Source organism: Sturnira hondurensis, unplaced genomic scaffold, assembly GCF_014824575.4.
Source record: "Sturnira hondurensis isolate 20B ecotype Veracruz unplaced genomic scaffold, ASM1482457v3 Scaffold0008710, whole genome shotgun sequence".
NCBI lineage: Eukaryota > Metazoa > Chordata > Mammalia > Chiroptera > Phyllostomidae > Sturnira > Sturnira hondurensis.
Genome location: NW_028081341.1, coordinates 651,490 through 658,932, shown reverse-complemented (window position 1 = coordinate 658,932; position 7,443 = coordinate 651,490).

Sequence of the window (7,443 nt, the reverse complement as noted above, 5' to 3'; positions counted from 1 at the left end):
GATCATGAAAATAAAATATTGTTGTCATATGAATATTAATGATGAACCTTGAAGTCCTTGAAATTGCAATAAGAAAATTGGATAAAGAGCTAGAATTTTTGCTGTGGGCAAGGGTGTGCTGTTATTGTTTTTTTTTTTTTATAAAGGCCAAGGCAACATAATGCATACAAGGGCATAGGGGATAGAACAAGATTTTATTTACTAGACTATATATGAATAAAAATGTTGAAAAATGTAAGGCATATGAAAATAAAGGGAACATCACCTTTTCCACTATTAACCCAAATGACCAACATAAATTATTGAAATAAGAGGCCATACGCATCACTGGTAAAACCTTGAACCCTCACATGGCACCGAGTTATATTCTAGCTTTGATAATTACTAGTTCTCTGACTTTGAGCCACTAATTTAATCTCTCTTAGACTATTTCTTCAACTATAAAATATGGATAATTATAGCGCTACCTCTGTTGTTATATAGACAACACTGTATTATATACTTCCAAGGTGCTAAGAAACTAGATCATAAGTGCTCTTGACACACAAAGGAAATCATAATTATGACGCATGCTGGAGGTGTGAGCTAATGCTAAGGTGGTAATCATATTGCAATACATAGTAAATGTGTCAAATCAACATGTTATATACCTTAAACTTGTATATTATGTTAGATGGCAATTATACCTTAAAAATAATTCTGGTAAATTATTTAATTCACTGGATACAAAGTAAACAGTCGGTATAGTAAATTTTGTTATTTCATATTATTTTGATGAATAAATTTTGTTACTTTGTATTATTTTAATCAGTGTTGAAAGTCATTAAACCAGAACACAAATATCATCATAATCTTTTTTTTTTACACCTGGATATGCTTTACTACAAATTTGTGCTTAAATATTTCAATGGAAAGAAAGGACATTTTATTCCTCTGTTGATTAATTTGGAATTGAGTGCCAATTTTATGGCAAAGTCCTGTCATGTAACTCTGTGAAGTTGAACAAAATGCATTTCTGACATTTAGCATGCTAAGGGGTAGCGTGGCCCTAATGATACCTGCCTCGGGGGTACACAGTAAAATGGGAGAAAACATACATATGTGTATGCCTGAGAAACTCAGCCCATGGCACGGTACCATGCAAACACGCAGATATTTTTTATTAGGCATCTATGGATGAACCTTAGTATTTAGTCATCACTGAAATTCTACTTGGTAGGTTCTTTATGAAATGAAAGATAGGACATGTTAATTGTCTTTTTGAGACCACAGAATTACTAGCAAGAACCTCCTTGAACTTAGGTCAGTGAGCATAAGTCGGTGTTCTTTCTACTGCAGTAACTTCCCTTGACCACTGACAAAATGTGTGTGTGAAAAAGTCAGGTGCTCTTGAGAACTGGTGCACAGTTTGGGTTTTAAACAGAGTGGGTAGGTGATAATCATCTACATTGTACCATGTTTTATTTTTCTGATTTTTCCTAAGAATGTCATTCAACTTACCTACTTAGGGCCTTACATTACTGGAATATGAGACAAAATTTTCTGCAGAAGTAGAAAGAAGTACTCTTATCTCAATGTCACCTACTCATGTTTTGAGATCAGTCTTTATAAGGCAAATAAAGTAAAAGGAAGCAGTTGAATAACTGCTTAACATAAGCAGTTACTTAGCAAAGTCCATCAACATAAAAGGAATCTGGCATAACAATAAAATGATTACTTAAACTGAAAAATGTGCCCAGGCTGACATGGCTCAGTGGTTTGAGTCCTGGCCTGCAAAGCAAAGGGTCACCGGTTCAATTCCCAGGATATGGCACATGCCTGGGTTGCAGGCCAGTTCCCTAGTAAGGTGTGCACAAGAGGCAACCACACATCGATGTTTCTCTCCCTCTCTTTTTCTCTCCCTTCCCCTCTATCTAAAATAAATAAATAAAATCTTTTTTATAAAGTCCTCAAAGTGAGACAATTTGTCAATGTGGAAGAGGTGAAACAAAAACAGCGAAAGCACTCAAAAGCACCAACATTGACAAGTTCAGAATCTGTTCTGAGCCGTGGGAAAAAGGTCTCCAATCCCTTGCTTGTGTAGCTCAGTGGACTGAGCATGGGTCTGGGAACCAAAGGCTTGCTGGTTTGATTTCCAGTCAGGGCACATGCCTGGGGTGCAGGCCAGGTCCCCAGTAGGGGATGCATAAGAGGTAAGCACACACTGATGTTTCTCTCCCTCTCTCCTTCTGTTCTCTTCTCTCTGAAAATAAATACATAAAAATTTTTAAAAAATAAAATAAAATTCTTCTTTCAGAAAGGGAAAGTGCCTCTAAGAAAACAGGTCTCCATGGGTGCATTGCATCGAATGGAGAGTACTTTGAGGTGAGTGAAGTTTAAACATGAAAAATAAATACACAATTCTGTATCTTCAATTTTTATGTTGATTTTATCATTGAATTCTTTACTACTCCAGAATATTTCTTATTCCACAATACATGAGATCCATATGTAAAAACTATTCATATAACTTACAGAAAAAGGCTTAGTCTTCTGAAACAGAAAAACACGAATAATGCGCGACTTTCAAAATTAAGGAAGAAATCAAATCAAATAATATTTTAAATAAGTCATGAGTACAGGCTTACACTAGAGAAAATTTTCGTTCATTCATTCATTCACTCACTGATGCTACACTGATATATTAACTCCTTCCTCTTGGCCAGTTGGGTGCTGGCACTGAGGACACAGCATTGAGCCAGACAGACAAAGACACTGCCCATATAGAAGTAGAGAAAGTTAGGAGACGATCATACAATTACAGTTTTAATGAGGATGGTGACTGCAATGGATACTTAATTGAGGGTTCACATATGCTGTTGGGCAGGGGGTCAGAAGGGTCTCAATAGGAAGTAACTTCACACGTGCTAACTCTGTCCCCATACCAACCCAATGAGATCAATACTCAATACTCCTATAACTACCCCATTCACAGATTAAGAAATTGAAGAAACAGGCTTAAATTTCTTAACAAATCATACAGTCAGGAAAGAGGAGAGCCAAGATTCAAACCCAGGCCATCTGGTTTTAGACTCAGCTCTTAACCACTTTGCTTTACAACTTGGTGTGCGTCTGTGAAGGGATCGTGAAAACACACTGCAGACAGAAAGGAAGGCTTGTGGGAAGAACCTGGGGTGGAGAAGTACACGATGCTCTACACGAGCTCAGCACAGTCCAATCGAAATGTGAGCCACATATGCAAGTTTAGATTTCTTAGTAGTCACGTAACAAAAAGCAAAAAGAAACAGGTGGATTTAGTACTCTGGAAAGATGATTTGGCAGTTTCTTATAAAACTAAACATGCCAATACCATATGACCCAGGAATTGGACTCAAGTATTTACCCTAGATAAATGAAAACACATGTTCACACAAAAACCTGTACAGGAATGTTTGTGCCAGCTTTATTCATAACAGCAAACACTAGAACTAACCCAGGTGTCCTTCGATGGGTGAGTAGTTAAACAAAGTGTGGTACATCCATATTGTGGAATGCTATTCAGCAATAAAGAGGCATGAACTATGGAGACACACGGTGACGTGGAACAGTCTCCAGAGATTGTGCTAAGGGAAGAAAGCCAGCTCCTACTGGATACACCCTGTATGATTCTATCTCTGTAGCATTCTTGACATGACAAAATTACATAAATGAACAACAGACTAGTGATTGCTAGAGGTTAGGACCAGGGAGGGATGGAGCACCGGAATGGGTGGATATTGTTATAAAAATATAACACGGGTGATGTCTGTGGTGAAGGAACTGTGTTGATTCCTGACATGGTGGTGGAAACAAGTGCCTACAGACATGCTAAAACTGCATAGGACTAAACACACACATAAACAAGTACAATTAAAACTAAGGAAAACTAAGTAAGAGTGCATCTCTGTCAACATCCTGGTAGTAATATTGTGAGAGTAGATTTGCAAGATCTTACCAATGGACAAAACTGGATAAAGGAAACACAGAACTTCTCTCCCTATGTCTTACAGTTGTATGGGGTACGAAGTTGTCACAAAATAAAATTTTGTAAAGAAAAGAAAGAGATTAAGTTTATTTTACTTTATTTAAGCAAATATATCCAAAATGTTTTCAACATATCAAACAATTCGAAAGGTATTGATGTGTTTACTTTCTTTTTTTATACTGTTCATTTGAATTAGCCACATTCCAAGTCTGCAGTAGCCACATGTGTCTCGTGGCCGCATACTGGGCAGTGCAGGTACAGGAAACTCAAACAGAAAATGAAGACAGAGGTGTAAGAACTAGCAAGGGTCAGGTTAGAGAGATGGATAGCACTTGTAAAAACATTCCAAGTCTCTGCAATGGCTTACAGAGCCCAGTGCTGGGGCGGTTTCCCACTGCCTTTGCCTCCCTCTGTGTCCTCAGGCAAACTGGAGTCCTTGCTGTTCTTGGAAAAGGCCAGGCAGGCCCCAGCCTCAGGGACCTCACTCCTGCTGTTTTCTCTGCCTGGATCCCTCACCCCAGGGTGTTTCTCCGACTTGCTCCCACACTAAGAATTGTCTGCTTGGATGTCTTCATGAGGTCTTTCCTGCGTTACTTCTACAAAAGAGCAAATTCCACTCTTCCACACGTTCTGCCACCCACTCTGCCCTTTCATTTCCTTGACGGTACCTATGTCTCCTGACAGTCTAGGTATTTACCTACTTGTTTATTAGCACTTTCTTAAGAAAGCCTGGAACAGTGCCTGGCACACAGAATACATCCAATATATATTTGCTGAATGGACTGTTTGATGAACAATTCATTATGTTTAATTCCTTTACATTTCTCAAATGACCCGCTTTCTTCAATTAATATTTGCAGTATCACTGAATTAAAAAAGCAGCATAATAAATTTCAAAACTGAGTAACATCTTCTGAGGTTTAAAAGTACAAAGCACGAAAGCAATCTCATTACATCCCTATAAGATAAATAGATATTTTTATTTTATTTTTTCCATCACTATTTATCACCCCTATACCTTCTTCCACCTCAACCACTGCTCTCCCTACAAAGCTAGAAGTTTGGCTAAGTGTTTTTTTTCCTTTAATATTGCCATTTATTTTACAGAACCCATTTCTTTATTTTTTAAGTATTTCATTGATTATGCTATTACAGTAGTTCAAATTTCCCCCCTTTGTCACCCTTTGCCCAGTGCCCCCTCCCTCCATCTATTCCCACCGCCTTAGTTCATGGATTGTGTGTGCAAATTCTTTGACTGTCCATTTCCCATGCTATTATTAACACAGGAAACTCTTATGAATACAATTTCTCCCTGTCTATTTTTTCCTACAATTTATGATTCTTAATCCCTGCACCATTTCCTCATTCTACTCCTTCTCCTTCCTAGCTGATAACCCTCCAAATGATCTGCATATCTATGATGCTGTTCTTGTTTTGGTTGTTTGCTTAGTTTGTTTTTATTTTTTATTTTAGATTCAGTTGTTGACAGTTGTGAATTTGTTGTCCTTTTTAATGGTCATGGTTTTGGTCTTTTTCTTAAGTAAGTCCTTTTAACATTTCCTGTAATGATGGCTTCTTGATGATGAACTCCTTTAGCTTTATCTTGTCTGGGAAGCACTTTATCTGCCCTTCCATTCTAAATGAAAGCTTTGCTGGATAGAGTAATCTTGGTTGTAAGTCCTTGCTTTTCATCAGTTTGAATACTTGCCAGTCACTTCTTGCCTGCAAAGTTTCTTGTAAGAAATCTGCTAATAGTATTATGGGAACTGTTTTGTAATTCTCTGCTTTTCTCTTACTGCTTTTAAGATTCTCTCTTTATCTTTAACCCTTAGCATTTTGATTATGATGTCTCTTGGGGTGTCCTCTTTGGGTCTAGCTTGTCTGGGACTCTCTCTGCTTCCTGGACTCCTATGTCCATTTTCTTTGTCAGATTTGGATTTCTTTAATTATTTTTTCAAATACGTTTTCAATTTTTTGTTCTTCCTTTTCTCCTTGTGTCAATCCTATGATTCAGATGTTGGCATGTTTGGAGATGTCTCAGAGGTTCCTCAGTTATCCTCATTTTTAAAATTTTTGTTTCTTCTTTTTTTTCTGGTTGAATATTTATCTCTTCCTTATATTCCAAGTTGTTGGTTTAAATCCCAGCATCCTTCCCTTCTCTGTTGATTTCCTGTGAATTATTTTTTATTTCACTTAGTATAACCTTCATTTCTTCTTCTTCTTTTTATTTTGTCATACTCAAGGACTCTTCTGAATATCCTGACAATCAATGTTCTGAATTCTGCATCTGGTATGCTGGCTATCTCCATTTTGTTTAGATTTTTTTCTGGGGTTTTGTTCTTTTTTTTTTCATTTTGGCCATATTTCTTTGTCTCCTCAATTTAGCAACCTCCTTATTTTTGTTTCTGTGTATTATAGGTAGGGCTGTTTTACTCCATGTCTTAGTAGTGTGGCCTATGTAGAAGAGGCATCTATACATTATGTGGGGTGGAGCCTTAGGTAATTACCAGGGCAGGGCAAAGCACTTCACCACTTTGTGGTGGGAAGGACTCAGAGAGGGGACAATGTTGCCTCCTGGCTTCCAGTGGTTTTCCCAGTGCTTGCCCCATTTCCAGTCTTTTCACACCCTTCCTGCGTGCTACTGTTTCTCTTCCAGCTGCTGCCTGGGTGCTGAATCCCAGAGTGAGTGGGTTGGTGCTCTAAGACCATGCTGACCCTTCGAATGGCAAAAATCTGGCAGGTTTTTCCACTGTCTTACCCCTCACTGGTTTTAACAGCTAGAGGTAATGGGGATCTAGTCCTGGTGCTGTAATCCTTGGCTCTGTGGTCTGGTCTGGGGCTGAGGTCAGTTGCTCCCAAGGCTGAGGTCAGTTGCTCTCTCCCTCCCATCAGCTCCGTCACTACCACTGCTGCTGCCTTGGCCTTTCCATGTAATTCTGCTTCTCTTCCCATTTCCACGTCTCTGCCTCTCCTTACCCATCTGGAGGAATGGGTCTTCTTTAAATCTGTGGTTGTTGGACTTCTTTACAGCTTGATTTTCTGATAGTTCTGGGTGTTATTAGTTTTGAGATCTAGTTGTAATTCTTTCTATAGTTGCACAAGGAGGCAAAGCATGTCTACCTACTCCTCCATTTTGACTGGAAATCAGAACCTATTTCTTTTAAAAGTTTTTTAAATTCCTCAACTGTATTTACTATTAATTTTTAGAGAGAATAAGGGGGCTGGGGAAGAGAGACAGACATATGGGCATCATGTGAAGGAGAATCATCCATCAGTTGCCTCACGTACATGCCCCAACTGGGTATCGAACCTGCAGCCCAGGTATGTGCCTGACTGGGAATCAAACCCACAATATTTCAGTCTATGGGGCAATGCTCCAGCCAACTGAGCCACCTGGCCAAGGCCATAGAACCCATTTTTTGACAGTAGGTTCATTTTAT